The 22,245-nt window shown below is 43.3% G+C and overlaps 1 long non-coding RNA gene and 1 pseudogene across 1 annotated transcript; both read left to right on the plus strand.

Annotated features, from left to right (window-relative positions):
- The first annotated feature begins 344 nt into the window (after positions 1–344).
- LOC150016978 (uncharacterized) lies at positions 345–21,929 on the plus strand. Its single transcript, XR_016510083.1, has 4 exons — positions 345–412; positions 1,069–1,171; positions 18,578–18,731; positions 21,757–21,929. It is a non-coding gene; the product is annotated as an uncharacterized LOC150016978 (long non-coding RNA).
- On the plus strand, positions 4,147–4,326 carry LOC150016979 (U1 spliceosomal RNA; annotated as a pseudogene).
- Positions 21,930–22,245: the final 316 nt, after the last annotated feature.

Below are 22,245 nucleotides of genomic sequence, written 5' to 3' on the forward strand. Positions count from 1 at the left end.
TGGGATCCGGGGAGTACCAGGAGTGCTCAGGCAGAAAGCTACTTTTAGATGACATGGCATTTAAGCAGAGAGGTGAAGGGCTAAGGGGAGAACGCTGCGTGTGTGGGTTCAAAGGCCTCAGAAAGCACAGCCAGTAGGAGAAACGGGAAGGAGTCAGAGTGCCGCTGCAGGGCGGGGCCGGGCAGGGGCTCCCCTGAGCTGGGGGAGGGGCGGGAGGCAGAGGCTGGGTGTGGCAGCCCTCACCTGCCAAGCTGGCAAGTCACACTTCCTCCTAAGAGCTACGGGAAGTGCCTTAGCAGTTTTAAGTAGCAGATTGGTTTACTAAGCTCTGTGTTTGGGGGGAGTAGGGGGAGCTCTCCATCTCTTAGGAAGAGAATTTAGGGGGATAAAGCATACTGTGCCTGGAGACCAGGTAAGAAATTACTGGTATTGACCCCCTCAAGAAGACAGCTTGAGCAGCTGGTGAACAGCAGCTGCACCCGAGTTGGAGAAGTGGGAGACTGGTTTGAGGGAGGGGGAATGTTGGAGACCTAGAGATGAAGAGGGGAAGAGGTCATGCCAGGTAGGGGAGGGTGACAGTATGGGGCTGTCACCACAGGTGGTGTGAGTAGAGGGACATACAGGGTACTTTGGGGTAAAAACAGGCCATGCTGAAACTTGCTCTGGGTGTAGTGGTCGGGATGTGTCTTTCTGACACGCAGTGTTGGTGGGAAAACATTTTAGTCTTGACTGCAGTTCCACCAGTCCTCCGGAGGGTCCACGCAAACATTGCCATTAGTTAGCTGCAAGTATGGTGAAGGAAGAGCATTTTGTCAACTCTTAAATGGTGATAGTAGCTGATACTTAAAAGACTAAAATGTACCAGGCACAGCTAAGCACTTCGTGTGGAATCCACACAGCAACCCTACAAGGCAAGCGCCATTACTGCCTGCGGCTCCAGGCCACGTGCAACAAAACCAAGGCATGAAGACGTGCATTAACCTGCTCAAGGTGGAGCCAGGATTTAATTCAAACGTAGGGAGTTCTGCTGAAACGACTCCCTCCCCTGCCCCTTTCCTACCCCATCAGGCCCTGCCTGCCTCCAAGGCCCTCACCACCTCCTCTCTGCCTTTCTGAGTGTCTTCTCACCTACAAGCTTCAGGTAGAAAACAGGCAGAGACATGTCTGTCAGGTAAGGAATGCTGGGGAAGGGAGGCTTGTCAACATGGGGTCAACACTAGGGTTGCCTTTCTCTGCATGGCAGGTGGTGGGTGGGGAACAAAGATTACAAAGGCCACAAAACCTGCAGAGCTACTGGGGAAGGGCTGACTTTGAAGTGGTTGCCTCAGGTTGGGAAAGGTGGATGGGAGGAGAGAAGAGGAATTTCCTGCCCTGCTGCTGAGTCCCTACCTCCCAGCTTGGAAAGCTGAGACCCCTAGGCAGCAACAAAAGTAGTAACAACCTCTCAGGGTCTTTCTCAGATGATATAAAAGTACCTTTGAATACGCCAAAGTAATACATATTTATCTCAGTAGAAATAATTAAAATCAGCCATAATACCACCTCCTACTGGCAATGTTGTTCTTTTTTCTATGACTATATTTTTTCCTCTTCAAAAGGGCTACTTTTTAATAGCACTTTTGGTCTTTTAAACTTCATGGTCTATTATAATCCCATAAAACATCACTGTAATAGCTGCAGTGTCCTATCATACTAGTAATTTGGACTTTCAGGTTGTCATTTTAAAAAATTCTTATGACCAGTGATTTGATAGCATTTTAAATTATTTTCTTAGGATCAATTACTGGAAATAAAATTGCTGGATCAAAAGAAATGCACATTTTAGGGGCTTTTGGTAGACCTCAAACTGCCCACAATGAAAGTTATTCTAAATTCTCATTGGCAAGGTTCATGTTCCACAACCTCACTAGCACTGGCAATTACAAACTTGAAAAAGATACCATTTGAGGCCCTGGCCGGGTGGTTTGGTTGGTTGGAGCACTGTCCCTTGCACCAAAAGTTTGCGGGTTTGATCCTTGGTGAAGGCACACACCTACGTTGCGAGTTCAATCCCTGGTCAGGGTGCGTTCAGGAGGCAACTGATCAATGTTTCTCTCTCCCTCTCTCTCTAAAATCAGTACACATATCCTGGGTGAGGATTAAAAAAATGGCAGTTGAAAGAAAAAGATGCTGTTTTGATTCACATTTGTTTTATTTTTAAAACATATGTTTGTGTTTTATTTTTAAAACATGTTTGCTTACTTTTTTTTTTAACAAAGACCTGTTGAAAACTGTCCAAGTTTGATGTCCAAGATGTCCATGTTTGAGATCTGAATCTCGGGCAAGACACGACACATTTCCAGGACAGGCTTGGTGCCTCCTCCAAGCTCCTGGGTAGAGGAGCACTACAGGCGATACAGGGCTTGCAGATGTTCCCATCCTGCACCAAGAGGTGAATAGCATTTGACACTTCATATTTCCCATGACACTCAGTGTCCCTGGAAAAGGAAATTTCACAACATAGGAATGCCCTGAGCTGCCCATCTGGAGCAGCTTGAACTCTCTGAGACTAGGGTAGGAAATGATTTTCAGCTTGGCAGGGCATCGCAGGTTTGGCAAGTGTGGACTTCCCCCAGCGGAGCTTCACTGGAGAAGCAAGTAGCCTGTGCGGCCTCCAGCAAAGGCAGCCTGTTTGCAGGTTAAGCCTGTTGGCTGGGTCTGAACATCTGGGTGCACATGTGTGTGAAGGAAGGCTCAGCCCAAACACACCAAGTATAGGGGCTGCTGTGGCTTCTGGGTGACCTCTTGAGTCCCTTAAGCACCTGAGCTGCAAAGAGATGTAGGAACTTTTGGTTCTATAGCCTTTCTGTGGGATGACCATTTCCACTCCTGCTGCAATCATTTCTTCAATCATTTGCTAATTTGTTCAGCAACAAGAACTTTTGTTTTAAAGGATTTACTTTATACAAAGCCTGGTCCTAGGTCCAGGGCACAACAGTACATAAGACTCAGTCTTTGCCCTCAAAGAGTTTGCAGACTGCCCTGGCTGGTGTGGCTCCGTGGATTGAGTGCTGGCCTGTGAACCAAAGGGTCGCTGATTTGATTCCCAGTCAGGGCGTATGCCTGGGTTGAGGGCCAGGTTCCTAGTTGGGGCGTGTGATAGGCACACACATTGATGTTTCTCTCCTTCTCTTTCTCCCTTCCTTCCCCTCTCTCTAAAATTAAATAAATAAAATATTTTTTTAAAGAAGTTTGCAGGTTAAAGTGGGAGAAGGAGATTTAACATCTACCTAAAACTTAAGGCAGGATTTAAAAAGAAAAAGCTCAAATGAAGCACCAACAGGAACTGGGAAGTGAGTGAACAAGGAGCTGTGGGGTGGGAGGTGTGAAGAAGAGGATTTTTTAAGGCTATAGAGAACTATAGGAACAAAAGTACCAACATATAAAACTATGAATCATACGAAATCACCATTTTTGCAGGTTAATGAAAAAGGTCACATAGGGGCAATTTCGACCTAATACAAAATTGTATTAAGATCTGGCAAAATTAGAAATGCCTTTCTTCTCTGGGTTGTCTAAACTTTAAGTATTTTAATCACAAGAAAGAAATTTCAGGAGACCCATAGACAAGTGTCCAGAGACTTCCTGTCCCAGAGTCTATTTCCTACAAAAACAGAACACTGAGCATAGCTCACTTTCTGGTCACAACCCACCAGCTTCTGTCCCCTGATGCAGGGAGTGACTTCAGAAATCATGTGAATGGTTCAAGTCTCCAGTACCGGGACAATTCAGTTACTCATTGGGACAGACAACAGAAGTGATGCCCATTGTTTGCAATCAAGTTTCTGCCAGCAAGGGCCAGGTGGCCATCCCAATGGTAACATTTTTAGTCATTTTTATTATGTTTTTAGGACAGAAATTGAGGGACAGTAGTAAAATCCAATGATGACACTCTTTCCTTCTCAAATTCCTCCTCTATTTTTTATTAGAAACATTAAAATTAACAAAGCTATCCTATAATGATAGTAATACATGTTAAAACATCAGAAATAACATTTTTCACTTATCACATTGGCAAAAGAAAAAGCTTTAAAATATCTAGTGGGAATGTAAACTGGTATATTCTCTATGGAGGGCAATTTGGCAACAACCATCAAAGTGCAATGCACGTTTACCTGGCGGGGGAGATACCGCAGTCACGAAGGTGGTTTTCCCAAGGTGAGGCTTAGCCATTGCACCTGGATGTGCTGACCCCTGCGAGTTCCCCAAACGTGGGAAACTGCTGCATAATTTGTGGTAGTGGGGGACTGAGTGCAAAAAAAGTACAATACAGATTCTCTTCCCTTCTCTTACTGAAAAATTCCATTGTAAAGCCATTAAGTCGTGGTGGTGGTGGTGGGGCACTGCTACAGATTCAGAAAGGGAAACAAAATAAGCAGATAACCCTGCAGTATCAAATTGGGAATGTAGGTGTTAGTGTGAACTCATGATTTTCGATCTACATAAATGGATATATAATAGAAATACACACACACACACACACAGATATTCCCTAGCTCTCCCCAGAGGGCTTTGGAGCAGTGCCACTTCAATAGCAGTGAGCATATAGAGAGTTCAGATCTTAGCTTTTAAATACTACTTTCCATTAAAAGGAAGCAGGACTCTGGAGAAATGGCTGGTTCTAGAGCCGGGGCAGGAAGATTACAAGAGGAGCCAGTAACATTTTGTTGTATCAGAAAGCAAGAAAGGGCTCCAAGAATTATGGTTGCATGCCCAAAGGACACGCCCTGGAGGGGCTTCTCCTGACCACATCAGGAACAACGTGTGCATGAAAATAGTGATGATAATGGGTTATAATTCACTGAATAAAATAAGAGACCATGAGTCCATAAAGACAAAATACACAGCAGAGAAGCCTGGTAAGCGTTATTTTAATCAAGAGGGACAAATGAAACTCATGTACCACCTGATAAAATTCAGTGAGAGAACCCAGCATCACTTCCCTAATACTCCCACCAAAATGAGAAGTCTAAACATGAAAAAATGACACAACCGAAACTGAGTGCTATTTTACCAAAGAACTGGCATGTAATCTTCAAAATGTCAAGGTCACGAAAGTTGAGGAAAGACTGAATTGTTTCAAACTGAAGGAGACTAAACAGACATAAGGAGAAATGCAAGGCCACATTCTGAACTGGATCCTTTCCCCGTGAAAGGTGTTATTTACTGTAACAATTGGCAAAACTTGAGTGGGGTGTGAGGATTAGAGGCAGAAATGTATCCCTGTTAATGCCTTGATTTGTTGGTTATATTGTGGCTACGTAGAAGAATGTTCTTTTTTTTCCCCAAAACCTTATTTATTTACTTTTTTTTTAGAGAGGGGGAGGGAGGAAGAAAGAGAGGGAGAAACTTTGGTCTGCTGCCTCTCACACGCCCCCCAAATGCGGATCTGGCCCACAATCCAGGCACCTGCCCCAACTGGGAATTGAACCAGTGGCCTCTTGGTCTGCAGGCCGGAGCTCAAGCCACTGAGCCACACCAGCCAGGGCTAGGAGAAAATTCTTGTTTGTAGGAAATACTGTTAAAGTATTTGAAGGGGACTGGGCAACAAATTCTGGGAAGGTTCAGAAAACTTTCTGTAAGTTTGTGATTGTTTCTAAATAAAACTATATACTTAAAAATATTACAATGCACCCTTTGACCAGGAAATTCTTTCAGGCATCTTCCCTACAGATACCCTTGCTTATGTGTGAAATATCCTACGTGTACAAGCTAGTCATGGCAATTGTTTAATAAAGCCAGAATTTGAAAGTAACCTAACTAATCGTGGAGAAGTGTGGGGCTGAGGGACGGGGACCCAGGGAAGGTCCATCGCACTTGATCCGTGGGGAACAGCAGAGCCTGTTTCAGGGACTTGCATCTGGAGTGAAAATAGAATGGCTGGACATCCACAGGCACATGGAAATTGAAGATCCGAAGCACAGCCAGTCTGTGAAGGAAGAACCTCCTCTGATTTCTTGCCCTGGCAACTCAAACTCTGAGGCCATGAAGGGAAGGGTGATCAGGGATTGTTTGCAGGACAATTTGCAGGGCAGTGAATCCGATTTCCTCCCTCTGACAGAACAAAAGCCACTTCTCTGGAAAGAGCTTAAAGAAGTTGGTGTCTGATCCTTGTCTTGGATTTGGGAGCTCAGCCCATGGGTGACTCCCCACTATCAGTTCTTTTTGCTGTGCCCAGAGCCCACGGGAGCCTGATTGCTCAGCCCGCTGGCGCCACCTAGTGTCAGAGGAGGCGGGTTCCTCTGCTGGTCAGAGAAGGGGAGGTTTTAGGCCAAGCGGGTGGGATGGACCAGAAAGCACAGATCCAGCCTGCGGTGCAGTTTCCGGTGGCTTCTGCCCCCTGGGTCGGGGCATGGTAGAAATGTGACCCAGGAGTTTATGAGCAATGAGTCTTGGACACTGTATCAGTTCCCTAGGGTTGCTGCAACAAATTACCACTAAATAGGTGGCTCAAAGCCACAGAAATGTGTTGCCTCACAGTTCTGGAGGCTAGGAGTCCAAAATTAAGGTATCAGGGGGCTATTCTCCCTCCAACGCTCTAGGGGAGAATCTCTCCTTGCCTCTTGCAGCTGGTGGAGGCTGCCAGCAATCCTTGTCGTTTGTGGGCTTATAGGCATCATTCCAGCCTCTGCTCCGTCCTTTCATGGCGTTCCTCCCTGTGTATCTGTGTCCAGATTTCCCTCTCCTTATGAGGACACTGGTCACCAGATTAAGATCTGTCCAATACAGGATGGCCTCATCTTAACTTGACCACATTTGCAAAGACCTGATTCCAAATAAGGTCACATCCACAGGTACTGGGGGTTAGGACTTGTCTTTTGGGACACAATTCAACCCACAATACTTTCAATACCACAGATGTTCCCTGAGCACCTGCAAAGTGCCAGGCCTGTGCTGGGGGCTGGGCCAGCTGAGCTGAACCCATAGACACTGCTCTGTCCTTGAGGTTCTCACATGTAGCTCTTTAATCGTTTAGTCACTGATGTGGCCTTCTGCTTCACCCTTGATTCCTCAGCACCCAGCAGGGCCAGCCCAGAGACTCAGTATTTCTCTGAATTGGGGAAGAAGGTTGGAGGAAGGGCAGGAGAGAGGAAATAAAGGCGCAGGAATGATGAGGAGGGAGATGACACAGGGTTGGGGGTGGTGTGCAGAACAGTTGGCTAGAGCCTTTGCAGAGCAAGTGACATTTGAGCTGGGTCTTGCAGCAATGGGAGTCTGCCAGGCAGAAAGGGGAGGGCAAGGAGGAGAGACCTTGCAGGCCCAGCTGAAAGGGTGAACAATGGCTTGAATCTGTGATGTTTGGGGGAGTTCAGTGCGGTTGGAAAAGAGTATATGGGTGGAGGCATGCTGCCAAATGGCATGGGCCTGGAGACTCTGACTCTGACGAATGGTTCTGAGGGCCATTCTCAGGGCTTTATACACCGTCCTTAGGTGGAGGGGCAATCTAGGAGGTTTTAAAGCAAGCTGTGGGTGTCAGTCACCAAGGGTACAGATTGTGCAGCAGACAGAGGCCAAGACCAGAGGGCCTCCTAGAAAAAGATGAATCTATCCAATCACAGAACATCCCCCACTTTCTGGCGCCACCTTGGGTAAAACCACGCTACCTTGAAACTTCCCCAAAATATTTAACATGAGCCTGACTTCTACAACAAGCCCCTGGTAGCAGCTTCTCACCCGGGGGTGTGAACCTCTCTTGTGGCAACAAGCAACAAGGAACCCAATCTGCATGACTGTAGATATGTCTCTCATAGTCTTTGGTTGTGGGCATCAATGTGATTGTTGAGAAAGTGTCTTTTAATTCTTAGTTAGCTGAGTGTTGCTAACAACAAACCAGTGTTTGATTTTATCAAATACTTTTCTGCATCTATTAAGATGCTAACATACTTTTCTTTAATCTGTTACTGTAATGTACTGTACTATTGAATGTTGATAGAATTTATCCCTATGAAGCCATTCTTGTAGCCTTGCTAAACTCTACTTGGTTATAATAAGAGTATGTGGGAGTGAGTGCTTGTGTGTTTTAAAATCCACTGCTGTTTCTAATTTATGTGTTTATGTTCATAAGTGAAAATGGTTTATAATTTTCTTTTTTTGTCCTTGCTTGCTATCAGAGCTATATGGACTCCATAAAATGAAACACATGGCCCCCCTCTTTAATTGTCTGAAGGAGTTTGTAAGATATAGAGTTTATTAGTTTTTTAACAGTTGGATAAAACTGACCTGTATATCCATATGTGCCTGGTGTCCTTTGATAGGAGAGACTTTTGATTACCATTGAAACTTCCTGAATGATTATTGATTTAGTTAAGTTTTTCACTTTATTAAGATATTTTTGGTGATTTTCTATAAAGTTATATATTTTAATGGTTTTCAAATTCATTTGTATAAAATGGTTCAAAATGTTCTGTTTTGATTTTTAAAATTTTATTATTTGTAACTATGTCCTCTTTTGTATTTATTAATCTTAAAAATTCTTTTCTTGTGTGACTTTCTCTTTTTGCTTGATCGTTCCTACCAGAAGTTTGTCTGTTTCCTAGGTTTTATTTGTTTTGTTTAGATTTATTAACATATTATTTATATATAGTAGAAGTCACCCTTTGCATTTTTCCATTTTGACATATACAATCATGTAACCACCACCATGAACAGGATATAGAACCATTTCATCACTCGCAGCCCCACAATTCCTTTGTAGCCAACCCCTCCTCTAAACCAGCCCTTGGCAACCACTCATCTGTTTTCTGTCTTTATATTGTAGCTTTGCTTTTTGCAGAATGTCATATAAATAGAATCATGCATTATGTAGCTTTTGAGTCTGGCTTCTTTTACTTAGCATAATGCATTTGATTTTCATCCATGTTGTTCCATGTATCAGTAAGTCATTTTTTTATTGTTGTTCTATTACAGTTGTCCCATTTTTTCCCCCATTGCTCTCCCCTGTCCCACCCCCTCTTCAGTAAGTCATTTTTTAATTGCTAAATAGTATCCATTGTGTGGATGTATCATTTGTTTCTTTTAAAAATATTTTAGTTATTTATTTTTAGAGAGAAGGGAAGGGAGGGAAAAGGGGAGAGAGACATTGATGTGAGAGGAACATTGATTGGTTGCCTCTTAAATGCACCTCAACTGGGGATGGTACCTGCAAACCAGGCATGTGCCCTGACCAAGAATTGAACCAGCGACTTCTTGCTTTTCGGGATGACTCCCAACCAACTGAGCCACACAGGTGAGGGAGGATGTATCATTTGTTTATTCATTCACCAGTTGAAGGACATTTGGGTTATTTCTATTTTTGACTACTGATGTGGAGTATCTTTTCAGGTGTTTATTTGTCATTCATTTGTGGGTTTTTTTGTTTTGGTGTAAATGTCTGTTCAAATAATTTGTGCGTTTGGCTTTAGCCAGTTAGGAATCCATGATTGTATTCTCATTCTTCTAGAGGTCACCAAAGTTTTTAAAAATTTTTTGAAGTTATTTCTAGCCTCCTAAATATTTCAAAGACCTTTGCCTATCCTGAGATTTTGTTTAAGACTCTACTTTTGTTATAAATTTCTAACTTTATTGCTTTGATATCAAAGAATATAGTCTGAATGGTAAGGATCCTTTAGCATTTGTAGAGGTTTCTTTATGGCTTACTATATTCTAAATGTTGCCTATCTCAAAAAGAATGTGTAGTGCATATTTTCAAGGTACAGAGTGTCATATACAGCTAATATTTCAGCCTTATTAATGATATTGCTCTGATTCTCAATATCTCTGTTTAACCATAGTGTGGTAGTATTCTAAACTACAATTATTGACTTACCTAGATCTCCCTGAATTTTTGTCCATTGTTGCTTGCCCAGACACTCTCCTGCACTATCATAAACATGTGCCACATTGATTTTGCAGATATGTTTATTTAATTTTAATGCTAAGCTCTGCTCCTATTTGTTCTATTTGGATACTTTGTTGCTTAGGCACATGGTCCTCTTTAAAATTAAAACAAAAACCCTGGTGAAGGTTGGAAATGGGTTTAGGTTCATAAAGTGGTTGTCAGGCACTGAAAATGGATTTGGTAATGAGGGACAACACCAGTTTCAGAAATATTTGAAGAGCTTTCTGACATGTGACCTTATGTCATTTCCAGTGGGAGAGACTATGTCAATGCAGCATGTCCAACAGGTGGCGCAATAAACATAGAGTTGAGAGGTCATTTCTACTGGAAGAAGACTTTTGAGTAAAAAATAATATAACGAATGGGGGATTTTTCCATGAAAGATGAGAGGTCCATATCCAATAATTTGTGTATGTGTGTTTGTGTGTTCCAGCACCAGGAACTTATAATAAGAGGTTTGAGATCTGCACTAGATCCTCTGAATCTTTTTTCTTATAGAGATGATAAATCTAGAGCAGTGAAACAAATTGTTTGATTCATTCATTTTTTTCATCCATTCATTCATCTAATATTTATTGGTTGTCACTGAAGACTTGCTAAGGTCATGTTGCTAGATAGCAGCAGAGCTTAATTTCAGATCCAGATCCCCTAGAGAGAGAATGTAAAAACTTAGAATACTCCCAGATTCTTTCTGTTTGCTTTTGGAAAGCGATTTCAGTGTTCATTTAAACATCAATGTGTCAAATATTTTAGAAATGCACAGCAGCTAACACAAGGAAGGCAGACTGTGGTGGGGGAGGACGTGGTGGGATGGAGAGAGCAGCTAGAGGCCCTTGGGCTCTGCTCCCTCTTCAAGGAAGCAACTAACAGTGGTGCCTGAAGAGATAGAAACAATCAAACATAATGTGTGAAGTTTGATTAGTTCCTGGATTGGGAGGAAAGACAATTCTGGAAGCCATTTTTTGGACAATTGCGGACATTTGAATATGGCCTGGATAAGCAAAGCTGTTATGGACTGAACATTCAAGAAACTGTTCATGTTCTTCTGTTTGGCAATGGCACTGTAGTTATATTGAAGAATGTCTTTATTTGGGAGTATGTTCTAAAGTGCTTAGCAGTAAATTTCACGATTATGAAACTTACTTTCAAATGGTTAAGCCACACACACACATACACAGCCCAATCAGTTAATAAAACTAATGTGGCAAATTGTTAACAATTGTTGACTCTTAAGTAGAAGGGACACTAATATTCTCTGTACTATTCTTTCAACTCTTCAGTGGGTATTTCCTTTCTAATAATTCAAGCACATTAAGTTGAGCCTGGTTTGGCCACAGTTGTGTTCAGTAATCCCACCCCTCAGGTGAGGAGGGTAGCCCGGGGTCAGGGATGGCATATTCTCCTCCTTGCTGTCTCACTAGATTGCTGTGTGACTTTGAGTCAGTCACTTCTCTTCTCTGGCCCTTAATTTAATTACCTGTAAAATGTGAGGATTAGGCTAGTTCAGCAATTTTCAAACCTTGAAAAAATTGTAAAAATTATTATTATTATTATTTTGATTTTTAGAGAGAGGGGGAGGGATGGAGAAAGATAGGGCAAGAAACATCGATGTTAGAGAGAAACAACAATGTGAGAGAGAACCGTCAGTTGGCTGCCTTCTGTACACTCCCTGACTAGGGACTGAACGCACAACCCAAGCTTGTGCCCTGACGGGGAATCGAACTGGCGACCTTTCGGTTTGCAGGATGACATCCAACCTGCTGAGTCACACTGGCTGGGGTTGGTTGTTTTTTTGACTGCACATCACTGTAGGACACATATCTTACAAAGGACTTTCGACGTGCTCTGATAGCCAAATTTTCCTCTCCCATCTCTGTGGTATTCATGTCTTCTCTAGTTCATTAAAAATAAAGTGATTTCAAGACACACAGTTTGGAATCCTCTGGGCTAAATATTTTCCTGACATTCTGTGGGTCCGTAACCAAGGGTCCTAAGTTAAAATTCCCCACAGCCAGGCCAATGGGGTGTCGGCCCCCACAGACAACAGGTCAGCAGGCAGATCTCTGGATGCTTTTAAACAAGCCCCCAAATACAATTTTTTTAGGCTTTGTTGCCAGTGATAACTTTGGTCTTATACCACATATTAGAAGTTTGTTATTTTGGTTTCTAAATACTGTGCAAATGAAAGAAAGAAAAAGAAAAACAAACAAAACCCCCCAAAGCCTGTAGGTTTTAGTTCTGATCAATCCTTTTTTATTTGTTTGTTTGTTTGGCCCCTGCTGGCCCATCCTGCTGAAATCAGTTCAGTGCAATCACAAAGCCAGTGCAGGCTACATGTTTGCACAGCATATCTGGGGTACACTCCCAGTGTGGGTGGGAAAGGGTGCCTCAGGCAGGAGCAAGTGGAAAATGCTCCCTGGGGAAACTTCTCCACCCCATCTCTGGGCACCTACCCACGCACAGCCTTCGTCCAGTGGGCACAAAGGACAGCTCCTCCCAGAGGGCTCAGGTGTCATGTCAGGCAGTGGCACCCTTAGCCTGTGAGCAAGAGGCAGGAGGATGCAAGCACCTGTGGCTGCCCTGGAAGGGTCCCAGGTGGCTGCGCAGAACAGCTGGCTCTCTCTCCACATCCTCCTCCCCCGGACCTGCTCACCTTACAATAGCTTTCCTAGAGTGAGGGCCGCCTGGCCTCACTCTCCCGATTGGTCTTCTGCTCCGAGCTGGCTACTCATCTCCACGGAACTTGAGTATTCATTCACTCCCCAGCCCTGGGATGTAGTGCAGAAAATGAAAGTTGGAATGTAAGAACAAACTAGAACCTATTTGTAAAAATCTGACTAGGGGAGTCCTGGCCGGGTGGCTTAGTTGGTTGGAACGTTGTTCCATACACCAAAAGGTTGTGGGTACGATTCCTAGTCAGGGCACATTCCTAGGTTGCGAGTTTGACCCCAGTTGGGGTGCATTTGGGAGGCAACTAATAGATGTTTCTCCCTCACACTGATGTTCCTCTCCCTCTCCCCCTTCCTTTCTCTACAAAATCAATAAAACATATCTTCAGGTGAGGATTAAAAAAGAAAAAAGAAATAGGTGGTTGACTCATGGTAAAATTAGGCTCCTTCCCCCAAGAAGCCTTTAGGTAATTCATGCATGAAAAGCAAAACCAAGTCCAGAAGTGAGGCCCTGGCCAAGCAGAGCCAGCATCCTTCTGTAAGGAAGGCAGTGGTCGTGGATAAGAAGAGGAGCTCTAAGGACCCTGGGACGCCTGTGCCAGGAGCCTCTGTTGCTCCTGTAAGGAGTGACCTGGTGAGGACTAAGTGCTAAATTAAAAACCATCCAGCCCTGGCTAGTGTGACTCAGTGGATTGAGCATCAGCCTGTGAACTGAAAGGCTGCTAGTTTGATTCCCAGTCAGGGCACATGCTTGGGTTGCAAGGCCAGGTCCCCAGTTGGGGGCGTGCGAGAGGCAACCAGTTGATGTTTCTCCCTCTCTCTTTCTCCCTCCCTCCCCTCCCTCTCTCTAAAAACAAATAAATAAATAAAATCTGAGCGAAAAAAAAAGAAGTTTAAAATAAAATAAATAAAAAATGGTCCAACTTTTAACTGGCAGCAGCCCATGAAGCGGAAGGAAAGGAATTGCGTTACAGGAAACCTCGATGAATACTAATACTAGCACGAATACTCACTAAGAAGAGCAGCTGCCATTTATTGGGACCTTATTCTGCACCAGGCACTTTGCATATATTATCTCACTTAACACTTGTTTTGCCTAGGAACCATAAACCTGACGGGGTTATTTAACATCAGTGACATGGCTGAGAATCCCTGCTTTTCACAGTCATCGACTATGAGGAACTTTGCTACTTGAAATCTTTTCGCTGAGAGTGGCCCTTCCCCATGTTTTCCTAAAGGTTCTGAGCCATGCACGTCACTATAACTGAGCAAGTTTAATCACCAAGAAGGTGCAGAGCTTGGGGAGAGCAGTTCGGGGACGCAACATTCCACATGTAGCTTAATTTAAAAAAAAAGAAAAGACTTCATTTATTTATTTTCAGAGAGAGGAGAAGGGAGGGAGAAAGAGAGAGACATCAGTGTGGTTGCCTCTCACATGCCCCCAGCCGAGGACCTGGCCCACAACTCAGTCATTTGCCCTGACTGGGAATCGAACTGGAGACCTTTTGGTGTGCAGGCCGACGCTCAATCCACTGAGCCACATCAGCCAGGGCTCATCCTCCCTCTTAAGTGACAAATTCTTTTCTTAAACCTCTCTGGGTACATCCTGAAGTTTTTCTTCCACACCTATCTAGTATTTATTTCTTTGTCATAGTGGTAAAAGTTTGAACTCTTTTGAGAGAAATGGCTAGAGTTCAAATGCTTACTTGTTGTGTGACCTTGGAAATTACTTTCTAAGCCGTCTTGTGCTGACTTGTTTTGTTTCATGGTTTAAGTAACATGATGCACATGGAGTTCGGTGCATGAGGTCGGGAACAGTGAGCACTCAGTATATGTAAGCTATTATTAGCATTGGCAGATGCCCCATATTCAGTTTATCATTTAAACCTTCCTGGGACAGGTTGTGCACATAAAAAAATGCTTTGAGACTCAGCAGACAAATCACTGCACAGAATCTGCAGCCTGGTTTCTATCATCATTTTACTCTGCTCCTTGTCAGCTCCCCATTCCAGGTTGCGTCAGAGCAGTAGGGTGCTGAGTTAGGCTGTGGGGAGCCAGGCTCGGATCTGAGAGACTAAGCAGGAGGCCCACAGGGCCTGAGCCCCTCAGCCTAAACTCAGTCTCACTTTCAGCATCCACTTTCCAAGGCACATGACTCTACTCTTTCCACCCCTCCATTCCATCCAGGCATTGGCCTTGGCCATGCAAAGCGCATATGAGCTCTGAGTTCAGATAGGCTTAGGGTTTGACTCCCTCACGGTCACTAACAGTCATTGAATTTGGGAATGAGACCTTTGGAACACATTTTCTCTTTCATGAAAGAGGGTTAGTGATACCCATCTTAGGGTTATTGGGAAGGTCTCATGAGCTAAGTCCATGAAACCCCTTGCCCAGTAGGTAATTATTAGGGTATCTTCCATTATGTTAGACACAGTGAGGGAAATGGGCCTGACTCAGGCAGATAAGATGGTCTCACAAGTCTTTGCCAAAGCAGAGCCTCGTGCTGGAGACAGATAAGCCAGTTTGGCCTGCTCCGTGGGAGGGTGGTGGGTTGGATCTAGGGCAGATTGGGGCGTTTTGAAGTTGAGCTGCCATTTGCTCAACATTTGGGGTGTCAGCGTAGGTTACGATGACCCTCTCAAGCTTCATCCTCATCTATGAGATGGGCTCTTCCACATCCGTGTTTACACTGTGCCATCTCATCTCCTCTCATTGGACCAAAAGAGACACCTCGCCCCAATGGGGCTAATCAGATTTTCCACTCCAGGGAATTTGGAATTTCAACTAAGAGATTTCACTTTCATTCCGGGGTCTCCTTTTGGATGGAGGAGATAGGAAAGCTGGGTGACTTGATGGGAACATCTCCTTTCATATGGATCGAGAGTCAGGGCAAGCCAGGCTTCAGCAAGAGAGAGCCAAGGAAATAAAAAACAAAAACAAAGCAAGCAAACAAACAAATAAAAACAAAACAGGGAGGAGAAAGGGAGAGTATATTCCTGAAACATCCCAAAGACCAAACCATTCAACGGATATATAATTGAGAAAGAACTGGAAAAGGACCATAGCTAACCAAGAGTCACCCCCCCCCACACACACAATGCTTGTTGTCCTCTATACCTGCTCCAGCCCCCAAGCTGTCAGGACCTGGGACTGAACAGTTACTGGGCTCTTTTCACCTTCAGTATCAAGGGGGAAACCTTGAAAGTGTGAACTTCTTACACCAATTCATAACAGAGCCATTGTGGTGGGGTACACATACCTCCAGAGAAAGACCCCCCCCCCACAATATAAACCCCAATCCTGGAAATTATTCCTTCCCTGCTACAATAATTAGGGTCAAGGCACACAGGACCAATCCAGTGTTGAACACTTGATATCCTATCTGTTAATAGGTCAGAGTACCCACAAGTAGGTCAAGTTCAGTCCAGAAGAAATGGCTTACTCTTGGATAGATAGCTGTGGAAGGGAATGGGAAGCCCTACCATGTGTTTCTTCCTCATCGTTGTACCTCAGAGAAACATTCTTCTTTTTTCAGATCTTGGATATTGAGTATTTAATTCAAATGGCCGTGGCTTAGGTCAAAGAGAACGAGTAAGGGATTCTGCTGGCTCAATGAGGTCGTCCTATTGCGCTCTGTAGGGATCCAGTGGAATCCACAGTGAGATACTGCTAGGAATCCAGAGCCACAGACACTTGGGGCCTGATGGGAGGCCAAAGACTGGAAAAGAAACTCCCATGTTCTGTTCTGTAAGTCACTGTCTTGTTTTGCTTTGTTACAGCAGCTTAATTGACACCGCAATTTTTGTCCTTTCTGAATGGAGAGACAGGCTATTTGCAGTACTTATTATAGCCGAAACTTGTTGAGTGTACCAGGCACGGGATCAGACACATTACATGCACTGCCTCACTTAAACCTCATAACAACCCTGTGAATTAAGTACTGTTATTGACCTATTTCTCACACGAGGAAATGGAGGCTGAGAAGAGCCCAGTACCATGCTGGAAGTCAGACTGACTCCTTAACACAGGGGGTTGGAGTGCCCATGATGTGCCAGGCCCTATTTCAGTCTGATCCCTGCTCCTGCTTGCTTAGCTGGCAGGCTCGGTTGTTTTCCCTGTGTGATCTGGCCTGTGGATGTCACTTGTAACACCCTAGATGCTTTGGTTCTCACTAGTAACTGCTTCTGCTGAATCCACTTCCACATTCTAGCTCACCCCTTTGTAACAGAGACAAAAATGTAGCTGAAGTTTTTTACCTGTGATGAGAAAAGTTCTCTCCTGGCTTAAAAAAGGCAATAATGATTTTTGATTTCCCCTTTGGGTGATTCCTATAACTTTGGAGAAAAAATTGTTTAGAAGCACAGAATTAGAAAAGACATACTGGGTTCAGTTCAAGGTTCCACCACTTCCAGTTGTGTGACTTAGACCTCTGGTTTCAACATATATTTTTTTTTTTTAAAAAGGAGAATATGAACTGACTTTAGAAAGTTGTGTAAGGACTGAATACATTATTTCAGTCAAAGTCCCCAGCGCTCTGCCTGGCATACAGTAAGAGGAAAAGGAAGGACAGCTTTCATCAAGGAGGATGCAGATTGTAGAGAGCCCACTGGAGTTTGTGGTGAAGTTGATGATGAACGTGGAGAGGTAGGGGAAGGCTGACTGGGGATGAATGAGAGCTTGAGAGAGGGGCACCTTAGATTGTCAGACCACCTGCTCTGTTAAGAAATGTGTTGGATTCGGAAAGGTGCAATGGAGCAGGTTGACAAGTGGCATAGGCTAAGAGGGGGCTTTTTCCTTTATTTTAAAAGAGGGAAACGAAGGCATGTTTGGCAGTTAAGGATTAAAGAGGTAGTGGAGAGGGTGGGACTTGAAATAGAAGAAGGAAAAGAATTGATGGAGCAAGACCTGGAATCTGGAGCATAAAGAACCAAAGCCTTGGAAAGCAATCGAACTTCCTTCACTGAGACAGACCAGGAAGATAAGAGGAGTGAAGGCTCGGGGCACTCTGAAGACGGAGGGGAGAGAGACCTGATCACTTCCATGCCTAATGAAGCAGGAAGCACTGGGGTAAATAGCCTTGAAGGTGACTCCCTATTGTCCCCTCCTCATCTTCTCGCAGCCCCTGTAGTTTCCTCCCCCACTGTGTCAGAGTTGGACTATGTGACCAAGAGCATATGCAGAAGCTTTGTGGTATGGGTTGGAGTGTGTCCTCCCAAATTGAAGTCTGACCCACGGTTCCTCTGGATGTGTCCTGATGGAAATAGGGTCTTTACAGAGCAGATCAAGTTAAAAGGAGTTCATGGGGGTGGGCCCTTGTCCAATATCACTGGTGTCCTTATAAGAAGGGGAGATTTGAACATAAATCCAAACAAAGACAGATGTGCACAGAGGGCAGAGGATGAAGACACACAGGAGAAAGTGGTCATGAGACTGGAGTGTTGCAGCTACAGGTCAGGAAAACCAAGGGCTGCTGGCAAACACCAGAAAGTAGGAAGAGGCAAAGAAGGAACCCCACCCCCCACAAATCCCCACCAGGCTATTGAGGGAGCATGCCCTGCTGACACTTTGATTTGGGGCTTCCAGCTTCCAGAACTATAACACTATATAAACATTTAAATCATTATTTCTTAAAGAGGGGGAAGGAAGAGAGAGAGAGAGGGGGGAAGAGAAACACTGATGTGAGAGAGAAACAGTGATTGGTTGACTCCCATATACACCTGACCAGGGACCAGTCCCCAATATCCAGCCATGTGCCCTGACCAGGAATGGAGCCAGCAATCCTTTGCTTTGCAGGACGACACCCAACCAACTGAGCCACACCGGTCAGGGCTATAACACAATCTATTTCTGTTGTTTTAACTCATATTGTTTTTGGTACTTTGTGATGGCAGCCATAGGAAACGAATATATTGCGGTATATCATTTCCAAGATCAGGTTAGAAAAAGACTGTAGCTTCCATCTTGGGTTCACACCCTCTCTCTCTTCTCTCAGATCACTCCCTCTTGGGACAGTCGCTGCCATTTTGTGAGGACATTCAGGCACTCTATGGAGAGGCCCACTTGGAAAGGAACTGAGAAGTCTCCAGCCAATAAGCAACTGAGGCCTGTCAATAGTCACTTGAGTGAGCTTGAAGGAGACCCCTCAGGTGAGACTTTAGATGAGACTGCAGCCCCAGCCAACAGCTTGACTGCAGCTTTATGACAGACTCTAAGCCAGAACCATCCAGTCAAGCCACCCCTGAGTTCCTGACTCCCCAAAACTATGACAGGATAAACATTTGTGGTTTTAAGCCACACAATTTTGGGGTAATTTGTAATACAGTAATAAATAACAAACACATGATCACAATGAAGGGGAAATGGCCACTTGAACAAAGGAGAAAAAGCGTGGAGTGGCTGATGAGATAATGAGAAAGATGAGGGAGTCAAACAATGCAGGTCTGGTTGCAAACTATAGTTGGGGCCTACCTGATGAGTGTGCCAGTTAAATAGTCAGACTGCCGTGCCTCAGATTCCTGAATCGGGCTCTCTAGGAAAACAGCATTGGGAATCTGCATTTGGAATAGTGCCCACATGATTCTTTTAAAGAACCATTGAGTTAGAGGATAATTGGGACTAGAAATATTAAAGAAAAAGAAACAGCAGCTAAAGCTAGAATTTAAATCGGGTGTTAATTCATAACACAACTGACATCAGATAAACACTATGCTATGAACCTATAAAGAATTTTTAAGTTTTGTCAACAAATTCTGAATTAATGGGAATTATTTTCTATGCCAACCTAAGAAAATATCCTTAGGAAACCTCCTCATGCTAACCTTCTTTGCCCCTTCTCTCTAAAGAGATGCTCCTATGCATAGATGCTCTTTCTATTGTATTTCCTTCCTGCACTCCAACCTTCTCTGTCCTTAGTAGTCAGGACTCTGTAATTCAGTCAAAGAGCATCCTGTTTCTGGGACTTCAGGGGCCCGTCTAAGACATAGATCAAATCCTGTCTCTCTGTTATGATTTTATTATCTGGCAAAGGGAGATGGGTGGAGCATTCACAGTTTCAAGTCTAGGAATCAGTTAGTTTAGGGGTTGGCAACCATGTTCAGTAAAGGGCTAGATAGTAAATATTTTAGGTCTGTGGGCCTATGGTCTCTATTGCAATTACTCAGCCCTGCCATCACATGACAGTAGATGAAAACACTAACTAAATGAGAGAGTGGCTTTGTTCCAAAAAAGCCCTTTATTTATGGATAATGACCTTTGCATTTCATGTACTTATCATACGTATGTCACGAAATATTCTTTTGATTCGCCCCAGCCCCCAATCATTTAAAAATGTATTGTAAACCATCCTCAGTAATGAGGGAATTATAGGAGTATACACAGAATATTGTAGGATCACATAGGAGGGAGAGTAATTATACGCATGGAACCTTAATTTATTTGGGACATTGTTAAGAAACAATCTAGTAGGGAGACTTATTAGAGAGCTGTCATGGAGCAAACTAGCCTTGCAGAAGACAAATGGTTTAATGCACAGTAGAGTAAGTCAGTAGGCGATAGGAATGAAAAATTACGTTTGCGGAAATCACCAACTTTCTTACAGTAAATAAATCAAGAGAAAAGGCTTTATTAAAAAATTAGTCCTGAAGAAAATCACAACATCATGGGCTGAAGGCAGTCACGTTTCCCACACTGTGCACCACCATTGTTCCTGGTTTTTACCCCCTTAAAACCTCTTCTAGATTACTTTCTCTTATTTGCAGCAAAAATGTTTAGCGAGTGAAATCACAAGCAGTTGCTTAACAGTCAGCACAAAATGTAGAAAATAATTGGAAGATCTATTTTTAAATATTATGCAGAAAGCAAACAAATTAATTGAATAAGCACCGGCTTGGGACAATTTGTGCATTATGAAATGCCAATTTTTATCAGGCCAGCAGCTAAAGATAAGTGTCTTCTTTTAACATAACAAGGACGTATTTTCTTTTAAATCCATCTCTAATTCCCCACACAATAAATAGCTAACTTCACAATTTTGCTGAGTATCTGCTGAGGCTCTTTTAAAAATAAACATAAAAATGCATGAATGGATGAGCCCAGGCCATATAAACGTTCACTTCTGAACCCAGAGTTCCTAAATGCCCCAGAGGTCAGAGGAGGTCAGAGGAGGTCAGAGTAAGGGCCGGAGTTAAGGGCCTGGTAGCTCTGTTCTTTCTTGAACTACTTCATTTCTCTCTGTGTAACTCTAGTTACAAGCAGCAACCCAAGATCGTGGGCACCTCTCAAAAATGGGGTGTCTTGGGTTCTACCTAAAAGCATTAAAGAAAAGAAGTTTCCACTATCTGCCTATATTTCTAAGCCTGACAATCTTACTGGGAAAATGCAGAGTTAAGGAAGTGGAGGGCTATGTTTCACACCCATTTTAAAAACACAATATACTATTTTTGAAGAATGGCAGGCTTTGATGTGTTACATTACAGAAACCTGAACAGGGAGGGTTAACCAAATACCATTTGGACTTAAAAGTAGCTTGAAACCTCTTCTCACCAGCTCAGTTTTAGTGTAGTTCAATTGCAGAAATCTGCATTCTGGACACAATGCAAGATGGCCTTCTATAAATTTTGGATATTAACCTCTTATCAGATGTATTGGCAAATGTGTTCTCCCATTCCATGGGTTGTCTTTTTATTTTGTTGATAGTTTCCTTTACTGTGCAAAAACTTTTTAGTTTGATGTAGTCCCATTTGTTTATTTTTTCTTTTGTTTTTCTTGCCTGAGGAGATGTATCAGGTAAAATATTGCTACAAGCAATGTCCAAGATTTTACTGCCTATGTTTTTTTCCAGGATATTTATGGTTTCAGGTTTAACATTTAAGTCTTTTATCCATTTTGAATTTATTCTTGTGTGTGGTCTAGTTTCATTTTTCTGCACCTATCTGTGTAATTTTCCCAACACCATTTATTGAATAAACTAGCTTTAGCCAATTGTATGTGCTTGCTTCCTCTGTTGAATATTAATTGATTATAAAGGTGTGGGTTTATTTCTGGGCTCTCTATTCTGTTTCATTGATTTATGTGTCTGTTTTTATGCCAGTACCATGCTGTTTTGATTACTACGGCTTGTATAGTATCGTTTGATATTAGGTACGGTGATTCTTCTTTGTTCTTCTTTCTCAGGATCACTGTTGCTATGTGGGGCCTTTTGTGGTTCCACAATGAGGTATCACCTCACACCTGTAAGGATAGATATCATCAGTAACTCAACAACCAACAAGTGATGGTGAGGATGTGGAGAAAAAGGAATGTTTTTGCACTGTTGGTGGGAATGCAGACTGGTGCAGTCCCTGTGGAAAGCAGTATGAAATTTCCTCAAGAAAGGATCTGCCTTTTGACCCAGTGATCCCACTTCTGGGAATAGATCTGAAGAAACCCAAAACACTAATGCAAAAGAACATAAGCATCCCTATGTTCATTGCAGCATTATTTACAATCTTCAAGATATGGAAGCAGCCCGAGCGTCCATCACTAAATGATGAGATAAAACAACTATGGGCCATTTACACTATGGAATACTACTCGGCTATAAAAAAAGAGGAAAATTTTACCCTTTATTGACAGCATGGATGGACCTGGAGAACATCATGCTAAGTGAAATAAGCCAGTCAA

The sequence above is a fragment of the Furipterus horrens genome, unplaced genomic scaffold (genome assembly GCF_987537825.1).
Source record: "Furipterus horrens unplaced genomic scaffold, mFurHor1.1.pri manual_scaffold_3, whole genome shotgun sequence".
In the NCBI taxonomy this organism is placed as follows: domain Eukaryota; kingdom Metazoa; phylum Chordata; class Mammalia; order Chiroptera; family Furipteridae; genus Furipterus; species Furipterus horrens.